The sequence below is a fragment of the Panthera leo genome, chromosome E2, assembly GCF_018350215.1.
Source record: "Panthera leo isolate Ple1 chromosome E2, P.leo_Ple1_pat1.1, whole genome shotgun sequence".
Taxonomy (NCBI): Eukaryota; Metazoa; Chordata; class Mammalia; order Carnivora; family Felidae; genus Panthera; species Panthera leo.
Genome location: NC_056693.1, coordinates 57396148 through 57415324, shown reverse-complemented (window position 1 = coordinate 57415324; position 19177 = coordinate 57396148). Strand labels below are relative to the sequence as shown.

Here is a 19177-nt window from a genome sequence, read left to right as displayed (position 1 = left end):
GTGGAGCCCGAGCCCTGGGTCAGGACGGCCCCTCTCCAGGCCCACCCTTAACCCGGGCAGGGATCCCGACCCCACACGGCATGAGAGGCCCTGACCAGCCGCAGCAAGCAGGCTAGCCACTGGATGAACACCTTCCTCCAGGATCTGGAGGGGGGCCCAGCCGGGGGGGGGGGGGGAGGGGAGGAGGGGGGCCAGCTGTCCCCTGCCCTGGCTGCGTCATGTCGTATACATGCCTTAATCATCCGAGACTCAGTCTCCTTCTTGTAAAAAGGAAGACAGTGCCCACCTCATAAAGAAGGCAGTGAGATCATCCATGTAAAACCCCGGGCACATCTGGCTCATTCTAAGTTTCGGTACCAGCTGCTGGTATTCTTATAAATGTCATCATTGCTGTTCCACTTCTACATCTTGAGAGACTCCATTAAAAAAAATAAAAAATCAAAATCGACTTCTTTCTCCTCCCAGGGCGCGTGTCGCTGGGAACTTGGGGCTTGGGCTTAACTCTGCCGACAGTTTTCACCTGGAACCCTCTCGGACAATACGACATCTTGGGTCAGGTCCAGAGGGAGAGTTAGAGGCTGGGCAGAGAACTGTCTTCAAGGAGGCAGGACCCAGCAGTTAAGAGCACAGCGTCTGCAACCAACCAGCCAGCCAGCCAGCCAAGGGTCCTGATGCACAACCTTTACCTCTCCGAGCCTTGGTTTACTCATCTGTGAAATGGGGACCAAGAGGCCTCCTGCCCAGGTGTGTGCCAGGGGTGAAAATGCAGGGAGGTGGCATGGCCTGCCACCTGCCACACCCGTGTGGAAGCAGCCAGATCAGAGGCAGAAACAGAAAATCAGGTGCACAAAATACCAAGAGTCTTAGGAGGCCTCTCGGTCTACCTGGAGAAGGCGTGTCCCTCACCGCGTGCTGCTGGACCCTCGGCTCTCAACCTGGCCAATTGTGACCCTAGAAGACCCCACTGGGGTAAGGCAGGGTCACGTCATTCTGCCAGAACACGGCACCCAAGTGCTCAAGGTGGAAGTCCACAAACCCACTTTGCAGGACAAGCTGGGCATTTGCACAGGCTCCCAGGCGCTTCTCTCGTCCGGAGCAGTAACTCACCTTTTGCCCAAAAGACGTCCAGCTCAAGTTAGACTTCAGTGGGTGGGCACCAGCTAAGCCTTTTCTGGCTTGTCCACCAGCTGAGCCCTGGGCAAGGGAGGCTCTGACTGTCCCTCTGGGGGTCTCCCCAGGACCGCAGAGCCGAGCCCTCAGCGCTCAGGTCAGGAGCCTCTTCCCCCAGCAGGAGTGTATGCAGATGCCCACTCTGGCCAAGAGACACCCGCATGTGTTCCCAAACCCGCAGGCACTCTGACGCGCCCCGTGCCTGGACACCTCCATCTGGAGCTTTGGAGGCAGGGAGAGCTGGGCTCCATCCAGCCCTGGCTGGAGCTGGACAAACCCACTTCCCCTGTGACCCTCGGTGTCCTCATCTGAAATACGGGAAGAGAAAGGCTACCTGGCAGGTTTGTTGCAAATAAAACCGTAAAGGGGCGTGGCCCTGTAAACCGGGGCAGAACGCACAGGCGGGTGGATGACCGTGGCCATCCACGTGTGGGTCGACACATTCAACCCCCTGCAGAATCCACGCCATCAGCTTTGCGTTTACTGACGCCCACACTGCACACAGGAACGCAACAGATGCTGGCGAACTGCGTAAGGGAGGCAAGACTAAATACCCGGGGGGCTCCCGGAGCACGAATATGCGGTCAGACCGTCAGACCGGCTTTGAGTCCCGACTCCCTCGCCTCCTGGCTGCGAGGTCTGGGGCAAACGTCTTGTCCTCGCTGAGCCTCAGTTTCTCCACCTGCGAAAGGCCACTCGCCCGGCCGAGCCCGGTTCCGAGCCGCAGGCAGCACAGTGCCTGCGCAGAGTGAGCCCCAAGAGACGGCGTCTGCCCTGGGCCCCCTTCACCTCCTCGGAGATGGCGGGAGCGGATCGCAGCTTGGAGAGGAGAGGAAGCGAAGTCACACTTACCTCCGCAGGGCTCCCCAATCACCGGCGTCTCCCGTGTCGTGCAGCGGCAGCAGCGCGGACACGGCGGGCACGGTGGGCGCGGCGGGCTGGTCGCAGAGGCCGCGCACCGGGGGCAGCGGAGGGATGTAGTGGACGCGGAGACCCCGCGCGCCGCCTCTTGTAGGCTCCTCGCGCCACGCCCCCCCGGCGGCCAGCGGCGCTGATAGGGCCGTGGAGCCGAGGCCCCGCCCCGGCCCCGCCCCGGCCCCGCCCGTCCCTCCCGGAGAGAGCCGCAGGCGCCGATCCCGGCGGGCGGGGTGGGAGGGCCGGAGCAGGCGACCAGAGATCTTGGCCGGAGGAGGACAGGACGCGGACGCGCGCAGTTTCTTCACTGCGACCATGAAAGTACCGTTTCCACTGAGCGCTTACTATGCGCCCGGCGAGGCGCCAAGCACTTTCCACCAGGAGTTTGCAAACTTACCAAATCCCATCTCCCTGTGGTTCAAGTGGAAAATGGGAACAGGGAAGTGACCTCCCGGGTTTGCAGCAAATAAAACCGGGAAGGGTGTGGGCTCCGTAAACTGTGGCACAGAATACACATTTGCTGAATTTACTCCCATCCTCCACACGGTGGTAGAAAACTCCACTCATCACACGCACAGACACACACACACACACACACACGGCCACAGGCACACACACGTACACAAGCACATTCCCAGTGTGCAGATAAAGAAAGGAAGGAAGCCTCAAGACATGGTCCCGGATGGGGGCAGTTAAGCGATGGTCCAGACTGGGCACTTGACCTTCACGATCCCAGAACACGTTCACAGGAATCCAGTGGTGTGGTGGAAGTGGTCCCATTTCACAGATCAGACAGCTGAGGCCTGGAGAAGAGAGTGCCCGGAGTCCCGCTGCCGGCCAGCAAGCAGTAGGCTTGGTCTAGCTACATTATGCCCGCAGGCATTTAGCATCCTTAACCGGTGCAGGTAAACTACCTTGTCAATTTAGAGCCAGGAGAAACTGCCTTTGAAACACAAAAATCTAAGGCCCTGGCCAGCAGGTGAAGAAACCAAGGCTAGAGGGACTAAGGGACTAGAGGAGGGGGTGGACCGACTGTGTGCGGACCAGGGCAGGAAGACCCTGTCCTCGTGGCGCCCGTCCCTGCACGAAGACGGCCAGGAGTCCAGCACTCTGCACCAGCCCCTGTGCTCTGAAGCACCAGCAGGGCGGACAGGCCTCTCTGGGATCTCCCGCGTCGGGGGTACCCGGAAAGGTCAGAGCATATGGGGGTACATTGATGGAGAGCGAGTGGGGCAGGGACGAGGGAAGGCCCTTCGATGACTGGCAGGGCACGTGAGGCACAGATTCAGAAATCCGCCAACGCTTGCCCAGGGTTTTGGGGCAGCTCAAAAGCAAATAAAGAGCGGCACAGGCCTCCTGTTACCTTCGTTTGTTTCCTTCACTTTTCTCACTTTTGCAGCATCATGCCAGCCCAGCGTTCACCTAATACTGACTAAGCAAGCACCTACTGTGTGCCAGGTTCTGTTCCAAACACCGTGGGGTACTCAGTGGTGCGCAGACAGGTCCAGAACATGTGCCCCGTTTGACAAAGGACAAACTCCAAGCAGAAGAGATGCTTCTCAGGCACCGGGCCTCCCGCGACCCCCAACAACTCTCCGAGGCTGGTGTCGCTGTCGTCAGGAAAGGCACAGAGGCCATACTGCTCCCGAGGGGAGGAACTGGGGTTTGGACTCACGCTGTCGTCCCCTCAGCCGTCACTTCTGCCATACTCTCAGTCGAATCACAGAGCTTGCCGAGGGTCAAGGAGACAGGACGTCGGTCACACGTCTCAACAGCCGGAGATCAAAGCGTTTGCGGACGAGATACGTGACAACACACGGCCTGGCCCCGAGCAGACCCTCAACAGAAGAGAATCCATTCTTCTTAGGGGGCTAAGCTAAGTGGTCCAGTGGCATGGGCACCATATTTCCACCTCCATGGATGAGTGTCAATCCTGACCCCACCAGGCACAGCTGTGTGTCTTTGCTGAACCCACTGGAACTCTCTGGGCGACAGCTGCCTCCCAGGGGACAGACTGAGTCCGTAACTCGCTGGTTGGTGCGAGTCTGGAACCAGTCAGGCTGGGTCCCGATCCCAACGCCTCCACTTTCAAGCTGCTGGCCTGTGCTCAGGTCCCCGTCTGTAAAATGGGGGTGATGACGATGGCATCCTTCTCCCTGTGGGCTGCCTTTAAAACGTTAAATCGTTTCAAGGTATAAATTAATTAAGGGAAAATAATTAGAACCGGGTCTGGCCCGTAGCAGGAAGTAGTTAATATCGTTGCTATTAGAGCCAACCAAGTAAAACAAGAGACAGAGAATTGTGATTTTGGTGAACAGTTTTCCATCATTGTGCAATCTTAGAATCTAATTTCCACAAAGTAATACGCGAATTTGAATCAGATGATGTGTCATGGGGAATGTGGGTTCCTGAGAGGCCCTGAATGGGAAAGGGCCAAGATGTACCCGAGCCCTCGTGGGAAGGGACTGGCCACTTCTCTCCTTGGAACTGCCAGCCAAGGATCCTTTTTGCTAGCCCGGCAGGAGTCAGGTCATGGAGCATTTGAGACAGAGGAACGTCTTTCTGGTTATAATGGAGCACAGCCGGAAGAGGGAGCATGTATGCAAGCCTGTCCCGAAATCCAGAAGGTCCCTCCCTCGGCCCACTTGCTCTCAGAGCCCAGGTGGGCTGCCCAGAGGGCCAGACACACAAGTGTGGAACAGTGGGTCGCACCAGATGGTCCCGAAGGTCCCACCATTCGGAGCAAAGACCAGGTCTTTCCTTCCTATCTCGACGTGGTTGCCACAGGGCTGGTGGGTTCTGGACTCACACCAACATCTTCTGCACCAGCTGTTTTCATCAGAAGCTCTTGGGCTGGACATCAAGAGCCCAGGGGACTTCCAGCTTCTGGTCTGTTCCTGCCACACCCGTTGAGCAGCTGCAGAATCGAGCCTCACTGCGCCTCAACTGGCATGAAAGGCCACTGACGACTTGAGACGAGGAGACGTGGAGGGGGTGCCATTTTGCGATGGGCATGGCTTTGAAAGAGGAACCAGAGGGTCATGAGCGACGGTGGTGACAATCGTGTGGTCCTCCGGGACCTCAGGGGGATGGGTTTGCTTGGCGTGCTAACGGAGGGCAAGTTGCTGTTGGCACGCAACTCTTTGGGGGCCGTGCAGGCCCCGCCGGTGGGGAGACCTGGGGCAAGGTCCTGACGGAGTGAGGTTGTAACGGAAACGCGCACAAGTCAGCGGAGGCAGAGAAGGGGCTTCTGGAAAGGTGGCAGCTTGGCGTGGAACCCAAGGACAGCCACGACCCTCAAAGAACCAGAGTCGGTCCTGGAAGGCGACGATGCCTCGTGTGCATTTCTCACAGCCCCGATTTGGGGGCCCTTCCGCCCTCCCTCTGCAGCCAGGCCTCCTCCACCTCCTGTGGACTTGACCATCACACCAGCACGGCCACACCCCCCTACTTCCACGGACGGGTCAGGCTGGGCCCAGGCACCTCCCAGTCGTGAATCCCGGAGACAGAATCTAACTGGCCCTGTTTGGGAGCGGACGTCTACCCTGGGCAATCGAGTGACACCCAGGCAACACGACCACGGCGGCAGGCACCACGGGCTGGGGGGACGGGCCCGATGGCCAGACTGGTGGGGGTGGCCCCCGAGGAGTCTTCACATCCTTCCGAAAGGGGGGGCCCCACTTTGTAGTTTCACGAGGCCCCCTGCTCATCCTGCTTTGACGTTAATCGTGGTCAGCCCACGCCAGCGTCCGAGACATGCCTGGGTTCCCGCCACCATCGGGGTTTCTGCGCCCTCCCTCTCCGATCTCCGGGCATCAAGACCAGAGGACGCCACGACCATGACTGGAAACTCTTCAGGAAACCCGGCTCTTTTGGCGAAGGCTGCCACGGTGATTGCTTTCTCCCTGGGTCACGATCAGGCTTTTCCAGGGAGGCTTGGCCCGGAGTGTCACGCCCAGGGTGTGGTGTTTCCGGAAGATTCTAAACCTTTCTGTCAGCCTGGGAGGAAGCCAAGCCTCCGGATGCTGCTCATCTCCCGGGTCCCCCAGGGCCTGTGCTGGGTTCTTCTGTGAGCTGGGCCCCTGAGGGCAGCACCACGCCCCCTGCTGGGGAGGGGCCCTCACACACCTCCTCACGGCCGCCCGAGCTTCCAGATGCCCCGTGGGGCCCTGAATCCAAGCTCCATCACGCCTGCCTTGACGTCTCTGTCCCCCCGTCTCCTCACCTGTAGACCGGGAATGAGCTAGTAACGGTTGAGAATCCACAGTATCGACCCTTCTATCTTCGTTCTCCAAGTTGTCCACACTCCCGTTCCTATAAACGCTGTCCCTGCCAAGCGTGACCCCCCTCACCACCCCACCCCAGAAAACAGTCAAATACGTCAGTCTGTGGTCAACGTTTGAAAAGCAGGGTGCGTGAGTACATCTGGTGACAGATGACCACGGACGGGGGCGGGGGGCGGGGGGGGACTGTAAGCGCCAGAATCTGTCCTCGCCCAGAACCCCGCGTCTGAAACCCAGGTGTCGGCAGGACCGTATTCCCTCTGGAGCCTGAAGGCGGGGGATCCCTGCCTCCTCCGGTTTCTGTTCTGTTCGGATCTTGTCTTCTTCGAGGGACACCAGCCACGTACGATCAGAGCCACGGCAACTCTGATGGCATCTCACCTTATGGCACCTGCCAAGAACCTTCTTCCAAATACGGCCACGTTCTGAGGTTCCGGGTAGACGGGAGTTTGGGAAGGACCCTCCTCCCTCGACTCTGGACTACATGACCAAGAATGTGGGAGAAGCGATGCTTGCCCCTCGCGGAAGCCCCCCACGATTGCTGTCAGGAAGCCCAAGCCGCCCTGGGGGGGAGGAACCAACAGCGGGCGGCAGGCCGGGACCCGCAGACGTGCCAAGTCCTAGCAGGTGCTTCGACCCGGGGACAAGCGTAAGAATGACCTCGTCCTGGGGGCAGGTATTCGGGATCACGGTCCTCAGTTCCGTAACAGGGGTCTGGCGCTCATCAGGTCTTGCTTTCAACCCAGGCGGAAGATGAAAATGTCCCTTCAGAAGAGAACTGCCCGTGTAAGTCGTTAGAGATCGTTATGACGATGGCTCCCAGGGAACCCTGCGTCCCCGTGTCCTGTCCCTTGCGTGACCCTGCCCCTTGGTACATCAAGAGGTGGAGAGGACTTCTCCTGCGCGTGGGCTGGCCACGTGATTCACGTTGGCCAATAGGCCGTGGTGAAATGAGGGGTACCCGTTCCAAGCTTGGGACCGAAGGGCTGTGCAGCCTCTGCTCTCGCGCTCTCAGACCAGGGACAGCTGTGGAGGAGCACAGCCCAGCTTCCTGGAGGTTGAGCGGCCACATGGAGGCAGACCAGGGCGCTGAGCTGTCAGCCAGCACCCACCGCCCGGCATTCGAACGAGTGACCTTGGCCCCCCAGCCCTACTCAAGCTGCTCGCGCGAGCCCAGCGAGACCACGGAAGGACCAGACTGCCACCCTACAGAACGTGAGAATGACACAGTGCCGTTGTTTGAAGCCCCTACAGTCTGGGATGCTTTATCGCGCAGCGAACGCTAAGAGACCATGTCATGGCGTGACCACCGCTGTCAAGGAGAGATCATTCTGAAGGCCATCCATTTCCCCTCCAAACAGCCAAGGCTCCAGTAAAAAATCCTGGGGAATGTTCCATGCTTCTGATATAGCATCCCCACCCCCACCCCCGCAAATTCCCATGTTGACGTCCTAGCCCCCAGGACCGGAGAAGGGCACTGTATTTGGAGACAGGTTTTTCTTTTTTAACGTTTATTCGAGAGAAAGGGAGAACAAGCGGAAGAGGGGCAGAGAGGGACAGAAAATCCCAAGCAGGCTCCACACTCAGAGGAAGGGGCTTGATCCCACAGCTTTGAGATCATGATCTGAGCTAAAATCAAGAGCTGGACGCTTAGCCAAGTGAGCCACCCACACGGCACAGGGAGATAGGTCTTTAAAAAGGTCATTAAGGAGGGGCGCCCAGCTGGCTCAGCCAGCGGACGTGCGATTCTTGATCTTGGGGTTGTGAGTTGGGGCCCCACACGGAGTGTAGATTACTTAAAAAGGAAAATCTTAGGGGCGCCTGGGTGGCTCAGTCGGTTAAGCGTCCGACTTGGGCTCGGGTCTGGATCTCACGGTTTGTGAGTTCCAGCCCCGCGTCGGGCTCTGTGCTGACAGTTCAGAGCCTGGAGCCTGCTTCTGGATCTGTGTCTCCCTCTCCCTCTGCCCTCCCCCCACTTGCCCTCTGTCTCTCTCTCAAAAATAAACATTAAAAAAGATAAATAATAAAGGCTTCTTTAAAAAAGGTAATTAAGGTAAAACGAGGTCATCCTCATGACTGGTGTGAAATAAATTTCTGTTGTTGAAGCCCCCCGGCGCCCCCTTCCCCCCGCCCCAGTCTGGCACACTGTCACAGAGCCCAAGCAGAGCCATGCAAGGCTGCGGTCCCACCTCCCTGCTTCTCCACACCTTTGAGCTGGAAACTTGAACCGACCTTGACTCAACCCCTGCTTTGTCATCAGAGGACAGGGAACCAACTGTTCCTTCCCCCCGAGGGCCCAGCTGGCCTCCAGCCCCGAGCCCCCCGCCTGACGCTCAGGTGCCCACTCAGTCCTCTTGGACTAAATGCTTACTTACAATACGGCCCTTGCAATCTGTTGTGCAGTCCACACACATACTGCAGGGCATGTGCTGTTTTCTCCCCTCTCCCTTGAAGGACCCGAGGCCCAGAGGGGCTGCTCATCCCGCATGCGTGCACAGCTGAGGCTGTGAGCCCCAGAACCTCCAACCTGCGGTCCACCCCCCACATGGGTGCTCCTCCTCACCTCTGAGGTTCTGTGGTCGGCTGTATAATGGCCCCCGAGGAGGTCCCTTCCTGCTCCCTGGCCCCCGTGAATATTAGGTCACAGGATGCCTTCTTCTGGGGCTGTTGTGACAAAGAGCCATAAAGGTGGGGCGGGGACAACAGAGCAACAGAAACTCGTGCTCTCCCAGCTCTGGAAGCCAGAAGTCCGGAATCAAGGTGTCAACGTGCTCCTTTCTCAGCTCCCGCTGGCCGTGGGCAGTTGCTGGCGTTGTCTCCTCGGGCCCCGGTCTCTGTTTGCATCTTCAGGCGGCCGTGTTCCCTGTGCGCCCTGGTCCAGACTTCCCTTCCCTTCCGAAGACGCCGATGCCTGCCTGGATCGGGGCCCATCCTGACCCAATACGACCTCGGCTTGGTCCCATTTTCACACCTCGCAGACCCTGTTTCCTAATAAGGTCACATTTGGGGGGGGGGGGGTTGGGCTCTGTTCTGCCACACACCGTAAAAGGGACTTTGCCGATGTGATTAAGGATCTTGAAGTGACGAGACTGTCCTGCACTACCCCATGGGTCCAATGTGACCAGGTGGGGAAGCAGGGGAGTCAGAGATCAGAGAGGAGGTGACCTGGTGATTGCAGCAGAGGTGGGAGCGATATGCACTGACGGCGGAGGAGGGGCCACAAGCCAAGGGACGTTGGGGGCGGGGGGGGGGGGGGGGGGGGGGGCGCTTTGGCCCTCGTGGCCGTCACGGCACCCCCTGTGCCCTGGAGTGCCTGCAGGGTCCCGGTGGGCAGCAGCCGGCCTGCCACCCTCTGGGGAGCCTCGACGCGGCTGCAGGAGCCCCGACTGGGCCGCGGGCAGAGAGGCCAGGGCATCCTCGGCGTCTCCCCGAGCCACCAAGCTCCACGCACCTCTCACGTGCGTGGACGGGGCAGCCGCTCGCTCAGAGGTGTGTGTGTACCTTTTGTAACGGGCGGGTGGGGCGGTGCGGGGAGAGCCTCCCGCCGCTGGGTCTCCCTCAGCTCTCCCCTTCCTGAGATGCCAACGGGGGTGGAGCTTGGGGTCCTTGCGGTTTTGATGGGGGGACGGCCCACCCCCAGGTCCCTAGACCCATCTCTGAGGCACAGGAGCCAAGGTTAGTAATCTGGGGCTGTGCCGGAACAAGTCCCCACAAACGAAGGTGGGGGGCGCTGAAGACAACAGAGGTTTCCTCTGTCCCACTTCCGGGAGCCTGAAGTCCAAACTCAAGGCGTCAGCAGAGCCACGCACCCTCCAAGGACCTAGGGGAGAACCCTCCCTGCCTCTTCCAGCTGCTGGTGGCTCCAGGTGTCCCTGTGGCCACATCACCCCCGTCTCTGCCTCCGTCCTGTTGTAGCCTTCTCTTCCTACAAGGACACTCGTCACTGCGTTCTGGGGCCCACCCAGGTGATCCAGGACGATCTTGGCCTGAGAGCTCTGCTGCTGGCCTCACATCTGCAGACGCTCTGCCCAAGCAAGGTCACATTCACCAGTTCTGGGAATTGGCGCTTGGATACATCCTCTTAGTGGCCCCACTCGACGCACTAGCGGGCTCGCCTCCGGCGGGTGTCCCCTAGCCAGGCGGTACCGGACGCGGTGCAGAGACCACGTCTCACTCCCGCTGCCTCCTCAGCACGAGCACAGGGCCCACAGTTGAAAGGGAAGGCCTTTTAGAAGGCCTCGTGAAATTATGTATTACTCATTTCAGCCAGAGGAAGGAAAGACAGAGCTAGGAGATCCCAGCAGGACGGGCCCTCTCTGGGACAGCTTAGAGGTTAAGACCGTGGGTTCTGATCACGGGACACCCCAGGCTTAAAGCCCAGCCGCTTTCTTAGGGGCCTGAGCCCCACAAAGTGGGGCTAACAACAGTGTGAACCTCAGAGTGTTGTTGGGAGAAGGAGATGAATTAATGCAGGTAAAGCTCCGGGTATGGTACCTGGCACATTGTTGGCCCCAAAATGCTCCCCCAAAATTGGTATGTCAGAGAGATGTACAGGCCACCCCAAGAACTTAACAGTGTAAGAATGGAAAACACTAGTTAAGAGAAATAGCCTTTGGCCAGGGCAGTTTTGGATCATGGAATACATCGCTCTGGAGAGACAGAGGCTTAGCATGAGGGAAGGAAGGAGAACCACAGGGAAGGAAGGGGAGAGAGGTGAGCACGTCATTGCCGTTGGCTGAGCTTCTGTGCCATTACCTAGTTTCTCCCAAATTTCCAGGACTCTCCACTTTGTTCCTTTGAGGATTCCAACCATCGACACCACAACTGTGAGCTTAAGGAATAAAATGCTTCTGCTGTTAAGTGTATTCTGTTTCCTAATGGTAACCAGGGGCAAATCCAAATATGCATTGTCATACTGACCTTTTCCTTAACCAATCATCTTGGAATTTGGTGTCATTATTTTAGGGAAAACCTCTCCTTTCTCTACATCCCCTAATGAACTTTCAACTTTGTAAATATCTGCAAGCAAGTAATAAAGGTAAATTGGAATCAGACAAGCCCTGCAATTAATCCAAAAGAAGAAAAATGAGAACAAAGTATCAAAGGAGATGTGAGACAAGCTGAAAACAAAGAACAAGATGGCAGGTTTGACCTCAACTATGCTAATATTTATATTAAACATAAATGGTCTAAACAATCCAACTGAAATGCAGAGGCTATCCGATTGTATGAAAAGGCAAGGCATGATGTACTGTCTGCAAGAAATCAACTTGAGATACAAAGCCCCAGACAGGTTAAAGCAAAGGGATGAAGGGGCGCCTGGGTGGCTCAGTCGGTTGGGCATCCGACTTCGGCTCAGGTCACGATCTCACGGTTTGTGGGTTCCAGCCCCACGTCGGGCTCTGTGCTGACAGCTCGGAGCCTGGAGCCTGCTTCGGATTCTGGGTCTCCCTCTCTCTGTTCCTCCCCCACTCGTGATCTGTCTCTCTCTCAAAAATAAAGAATAATTTTAAAAAAACCTTTTTTTAAAGCAAATACTGTAATACTGCCTTGCTGGGTTTACAGTGTGTATGGACCACAAGGGCACAAAGTTGAGGGGGGCAGGGGAGATAAATGGAAATGTACTGTTGCAATGTTCCTGCATGTTCCTGGAGTCATTCACTAGTAACCTCAACTAAGCTGCAGTAAATGACAGATGCACAGTGAAATCCCCAGAACCACCCTGAACCATGATGGTGTTTTCCGCGGCCCCGGGGAAAAGCTTGTGAAATACACTAAGCAAAAAGTAGAGAAAAACAACATCATATCAGGGGTATAATCCTAAATACACAGGGGCACCTGGGTGGCCCAATCGGTTAAGTGTCCTGCCTTTGACTGCGGCTCGAGGTCACGATCTCGTGGTTCATGAATTCGAGCCCCAAGTCAGGCTCTGCATGGACAGTGTGGACTGGGATTCTCTCTCTCTCTCTCTCTCTCTCTCTCTCTCTCTCTTTCTCTGTCCCTCCCCCACTAGCTCACTCTCCCTCTCTCTCTCTCAAAATAAATAAATTTAAAAAACAAACTATATACCGAAATCCTAAATATATAAAAGGAACATAAAAAGGCTAAAAAGAGGGGCACCTGGGTGGCTCAGTTAAGCATCTGACTTCAGCTTGGGTCCTGATCTCACAGTTCACGAGTTTGAGCCCCACATCGGGCTCTGTGCTGACAGCTCGGAGCCTGGAGCCTGATTCGGATTCTGTCTCCCTCTCTGCCCCTCCCCTGACTTCGGCTCAGGTCGTGATCTCACAGTTTGTGGGTTCGAGCCCCACGTCCGGCTCTGGGGTGACAGCTTGGAGCCTGGAGCCTGATTCGGATTCTGGGTCTCCTTCTCTCTCTGCCCCTTCCCTGTTCGTACTCTGTCTCTCCGTCTCTCTCAAAAATAAATAAAACGTTTAAAAAAAAAAAAAAAAAAAAAGGCCAAAAAGAAATACACGGTCATGTGAATGAGATTATGGAATCATTTCTTTCCCGCTGTTCCATGCCTGACAAAAATTGCTTACAGAGAGCATGTGTTGCTTTAGAGGGAGATGTGCAAAACAGGAAAATGAAAGAAAAATGAGGGGGAGGGAAGAGGGAGAAAAAAACAAGAAGGGAGAGAGGAAGGGCCAGAGGGACCGAAGGGAGGCATGTGGCAGGGCGTCCCGCAGAGGGAGGACAGAGTGGCACGTGCAAGCCGGGAGCTCCCCCCGCCCCGCCCCCCAGGGCACCGTTCAACGTAGGCTGACGGCGACCTGCCAGGACAGGGCATCCCGGGAACTTGCAGCAGAAGGACACCTAACCTGTCCAACAGTCCGCACCCGTAGCTGCACCCTCTGGGCTCATTATGACCCCGGGGCAAAGGGAGGCGGGCTGCCAGCTATTTGGTAACAGCAGCAACCCGATCGAGCCCTTGCAGCTGTGCAAGCCCCCCCACCCCCGCCCCTGCCGTGACCTGTTTCTGAGATTCATCCGAATGACGGAGTCGGGGAAATTTCTGGCCCGACCTCCTTAGAACCGGACCTCTCTGAGTCAGTGCTGCTGCCCAAGACCGGGCCGGGTCAGCGGAAGGGAAGGTTAAGAAGTTCCCAAGAGTGACGTGGTCTGGCTCCATCCGAAAAGGAGCCAACTCCGGTGTGTGTCCGGCTTCCCAGAATTCTTAATCGAGCTCAGCTGGCCTGCTGTGTTTACCTGGGGCACGTCGGCGTTTTATTTTCTTCATCTATCCTAAGAGGCACCACGAAAAGGGCACCGTGTTGGAGTCTTTGCCACAGCGCTTCCTTGCCGTGTGCCCTTGGGAAAGTCACTTCCCTTCTCTGGGCCCCACTCTTCCTGCCTCTCGAGGAGGGTGGTGAGCACGATCTACCCCACAGGGCTGCGGGGCAGCTACGCGAGAGGACCGTGAAGTGCTTAGGACCTGGTGAGTGCCCAATGTGGAGCGTGCAAGCCTGCGTCTAATGAGCGGTGGCACTCGCCGTGAGTATTAAAAATAGAGATTCTTGGCTGTGCGTGCATTCACTCCCTACATGAGTCATGCTCTGTTAGTGAGCAGAAGGAAGGAAATAACAAAGATGAAAGGCAAAAGTCAATGACATTGGAAAGAGAAAATGAGAGAAAAGCAATGAACCCAGAAACTGGTCCTTTGAAAAAGACCAATAAAACTGGACAGACTTCTAGCACGACTGACAAAAAAGGGGGGGGAGGGGGAGAGATGGGGTGGGGGGTGGGGAGACACTCATGACCGATACCCAGAGTAAAAGGGGCCTATCACCAGACCTCACGGACGCTAACAGGGTAATGTGAGAACACTTTAAGTATCTCTATGCACATAAACTCAACGATGCAGATGAATGAGAAAGATTCCCGATAAAGCACAGACGACCAGAACTCATCCAAGATGATCCAGTCGCCCAAGAGTCCTATTTCTTGGACTGCATCTTAAAGAAATTGAACTTGTAGCTAAAGACAAGAAATCTTCAGGCCCAGATGGCTTTACTGGTGAATTCTCCCAAATATTTAAAGAAGAAACAACACCAATCCTACACCAGTGTCTCCCAGAAAATAAACGAGAAAGGAATCCTCGTCAATCGATGTCGTGAGGCCCGTATTATTCTGATGCCCAAACCATCCGAAAACAGGACGATGTGTACAGACCCGTGTGCATCATGAACACAGACACAAAACTCTTCAACAGATATTAGCAAACTGAATCCAGCATTACATAAAAAATAGAATCTACCGTGACCAAATGGTGTTTATCCCAGGAGTAGCAAGGCTGGCAACGTATTAGAAAAGGAAAAATGAATCGACATACTCCATTGTATTAACAGACTAAAGAAAAAAACACACGATCATGTCAAAATTGGTGCAGAACAAAAAAAAGAAAAAAAAAATTGGTGCAGAACAGCATTTGACAAAATTCAACACCCATTCATGATAAAAACGCGCAGAAAGCAGAGAGAAGGGAACTTCCTTAATGTGACTAAGGACATCTACAAAAATTCCTTAGTTAGCATATACCTGATTATACCTGATGGAGAGAGACCAAGTGACCTCCCGTAGATTCGGAAACAAAATACACACACACACACACACACACACACACACACACACACACACTTACCATTCCTAAGCTACATTTTACTGGAAGGCCCGGCCAGCGAGATATTGCAAGAAAAAGAAACAGACTAGAACAGAAGAAACAGAACTGTCCCCGTTTGCATACATCACTGTCCATGTAGAGAATTTTAAGGAACGTGCAAAAGCAGCTGATTGAAAGGAGTTGAGCCAAGTCTCAGGATACAAGGCCAACAAAGTTCAACCCTATTTCTATACACACACAATAAACAAGCGATAACAGAAATCTCAAAAATAACGCCATTTACGACTGCTCCTCCAAAATGAAATACTTAGGTATCAATCTAAATTTGAACATGCCTGGTAGGTTCCCTGAAAGCACCGATGGAAGAAATCAAAGGCCTAAATAAAGGGAGAGGTACGGTGCTTACGGGCTGGAAGATTCGACGTCACTAAGTTGCAAATTCTCCCCAAATTGATCTCTAGGTCTTGACACATTACCAAAGAAAATTCCAGCACAGTTTTTGTAGACAGAGGCAGGCTGAAAGTAAAGCCAATGGGGAAAGCAAAGGACCCAGAAGAGAGAAAATACTTGTGAGAAAGAGGAAGGTTGAACTTGCTCTGCACCTGTGCAATCTGCCCTCCCTCTGGGCTCTCCCACCCCCCACCCTACCCTCCACCCGCCATCCCCCCCCCCCCCGCCCCTCCGGCTCTTATGCACAGTCTGCCCTCCCTCTGGGCTCTCCCACCCCTCCTCTTGTGCTGGGACCGGAGCGCACGCCGTTGCTCCCCTCCCAGTCCCGGGCCCCGGGCCCAGCGTCCTCCCACAGACTGTGACTTCATCAAAATGGGCGAAATTCTCACCTCCTTTCACTTCTGATCTCCCCGCAACTACAAGCCAATCATGGCCCTGAGCTGGTGCTCAGTAATGGTTTGAAGAATGAATACATCCAACTGAAGCTGCCCCAAGATCTGATTCTGGTGATGGTTAACAGTGGACTCAGGGTGAGTATGTCTGGGCAGGGGGCGGGAGGCGGGTGGAGAAGGCTGTTTTGTGATGGCGGAGGTTTGCTAGATCAGCGACCCCCCAGACCCCATCTGCACCAGCACAAATCCCCAGGAGAGGTCTTAGCCGTTTACAACCGTTTACAGGCCTCCGAGCGGACTGGCAAAGCCCCTATAGACCTAGTTATTAAGTATCAACTGGGATTCAGGCTGGAACCATCCCGGGTTTGGAAAATGTTTTTCAGATTTATTTTCCAAGTGTTTCATGAAACCCCAAAGAGATTTTTCCCAGGCCTATTTTCCCCAGAAGCTGGAAACCCGTAAGTATTTGAAGGAGAACTGAATCCTTAGGTTTAGCCTTTTGCTTGTGCTGAGCTCACCCCAACGGAACGGCACACGACGCCCGGGGGCTCGCACACCCCACGTCTGAAACGTGCAATTAGACATTTGCCCTCCGGGCGCCCGCCAGGAGCCTCACGGCCCTTCTCAGACCAGCACTGAAGTCCAAGCAGGTACACGCTTGGCAGACATGTCCCCGATTACTGGACTCAAAAGAACTCCCCCCGGGTCACAATGAAACCAAACTGCACGTCCTGGGGAACCAGGACCCTCGGTCTTCGGGAAGGGGACAGGAGGGGCTCCGGCTGGCCTGGCCTGCCAACTCCGGCTGGAAGACACAGAGGGTCAAAGCATTTTTAAGCTTCCAAAAGTAAAAAACACTCATCGTAGAAACCTCGGGATACACGTACAGATAGGTTCTAACCAGCAACCTACAAAGACAAGCACTGGGGATGCTTTTAGACGAGGGTATTTGCTCTCGGGGCTCCGCCCTGGCCTTCGGGGACGGGCTCCGAAGGTGGCAAACGTGTCACGGGAAGGTGCGGTGGGGCTGCATGGACGTCGGCCCTTGGCCCCCTGGGAAAGCTTCAGGCCGGACACGGGCGGGGCTGTCCTCCCGGTGGCCAGCCTCGTCCCTCACACAAACTGCATCCAGAAAAACGGGAAACCGCTCTCTGCCCGTCCCACAGAGGCCGTGACATCGGGGTGGGAGCAAGCCGGAGGAGACGGGGTATGCCACGATGGGCGGAACGGGGCGGCTCTGCCCAGCCCCGCGAGCTCACCTTCATTTTCCTTGTGTTCGCCTGGGACTCACGCGCTCCCCCTCTGCTCCAAGAGTCTGGGAGCATCAGGAGGACCCCGGGGGAGGACTCAACGGGACGTGTTTCGCCTGGCGTTTGACTACATGGTGCGCCTTCGATCGACGCTTTCAGGGCATTTTCAACCATGAGAGTTGATCGCTTCGAGGGTAACGTGGGAGTCGATGCGGCATTATTAACATACTGGCAGGCTCCGGCCCTATTTCCGTGACCTTAAACCTCCCTACTGTGAATTCTAACACGAGGTGACTCTGAGCCCGCCGAAAGGACTGCGCGGAGCCCGCAGTGCGTTGACGATCGTGACGGGAGCGCCTCGACCGGCATCCTCTCTCCCGGCTGGTAGTCTCGGGAGACTGGGTGACAGTGTCTGCTGACGTGCACTGTAGGGTCACCCCAGGACCTTGCACTTGCCCTCCTGAGCCCCCCACCCCCCCGCCCCAGAGAAGCAGACACGCGCGTGCACCAGAAGAGGAGAACTGTCTTAGCTTCATGCGGCCCCTCCATCAGCAACAGAGTCACCAAGACACTGTGGTCCTCCCACGTGGCTCATTTCAGAGAACTAACCCCGAGTAAAAGAAAACGTTCGGAGTGCGTGGTATAGGATAGCATTTACGTGAAGGCCCAAACGGTCAAAGCTGTCCACCGCGGCAGTCCCCAACCGGGGGTGACTTGGGCCATATGCAGGGAGGTATGCTGGGCTGTCACGACCCGAAGGGCTGGAAGCCAGAATGCTAAGCCCCCTAGGATGCAAGGGAGGCCACCCCTCGGCACACACAGGGAATGACCGGCCCCAGATGCCCACGGCGCCGAGCGGAGTAACGCGGGGACCCTGGGGAGCTGCGAGGGCTCCCTACGTGTCCGTGGGTGTGTCGGTACCCAGCCACCCGTGGAGCGGCACACCCCCCATCCCCGCGCTCTGTCTGCTGGGTGCAAGCTGCCCCCCCACCCCCCCCCAGCACGCCAGCCCAGCACGGCACAGCCTGGCCATCGCCCCCACTTAAGTAGGACAGGGCGTCTCGGTCGATGAATTACTTTTACTCAAGTGAAATTAAAGGGTTGGGTTGCCGGGTCTCCCAAGTCAAACACAAACCATATGAACACGCAGACTCGCGGCAGCCGCTCCGTGCTCTTTCTCAATATTTTCCAAACCACCACCGTCGCAACATGTAAAAGCACAGAAGCCTCTAGAGTTTACGCTCCGCCTCCCGCCCCCCCACTCCGCGCCCAGCCCCGCCCCAAGGTTTTATTGCTTTGGCACCATCACTTCGGAGAGCTCATCATTTCCGTGAAAGGGGGGCAGGGCCGGGCCCACCCCTTCCTGCTCCACACCAGCCACAAACCTACACGGGGCCGTCAGCACTGGTGGCTGTGCAAAGACGCAGTGTGGGTCATCTGCCCGGTGGCCCCGGGGGTGGGGGGGGGGGGGGGGGGTCACGTCAGAAGAGCTGGCTTGCAGCTCAAGTTCTGAGCCATGACTTACTCCCGTCCCGTCCGGGGCAAGAGCGGGCCGGCGACCCCACGAGGCGGTCCCGCTGCGGCCACGGCTCCGGGAAGAGCGCACCGAGACCCAGACCCAGGACGCAGAGAAGCCATCGGCCCCGCTCCCTCTCGTTTTCTTCGGGGGATTTTATTTTCCCTGTGATGCATTATTACCCCCCGTCACCAGGACCGACCCCAACACACTGACAGAGATTCGGTTCGGAGAGAAAAACGCTCCGAAGTCACAGTAAAAAACGTGGGTTCTTCGGGCGCTGGCGACATAAACAGCCCAATGTCCCAAGAGAAAGGAGGCCACCGCGTGCTTGTAAACAACGGATGGGCTCTGGGGCCAACTGGACGGACACCTCCAGTCTCTAAAATGAGTTTCTAAGATGCAAACCATTCTCGGGTACTGAGACCTGCAGAATTTGAGTGAGCTCTGTCTCCAGGAGAAATGAGGCTCCTTCCTGCAGAGATGAGGGGGTTAGCGTTAGCGAGGCTGATTCGGCGGCTGGTGGCGAACAGGGCAGCCTGGCACGGAGACCCGCGGACTCGTCAGCACCCCGAGGCGCC

At 56.4% G+C, this 19177-nt stretch overlaps 1 protein-coding gene across 1 annotated transcript in view; it reads right to left on the bottom strand.

Moving 5' to 3' along the window:
* CRISPLD2 (cysteine rich secretory protein LCCL domain containing 2) overlaps positions 1–2142 on the bottom strand; it is a 59099-nt gene extending 56957 nt beyond the window's left edge. Inside the window, exon 1 of the mRNA XM_042920658.1 lies at positions 2023–2142. The gene's annotated coding sequence lies outside the window, so the exon portion shown is untranslated. The remainder of the gene's footprint in view (positions 1–2022) is intronic.
* Between the last annotated feature and the right edge of the window lie 17035 nt (positions 2143–19177).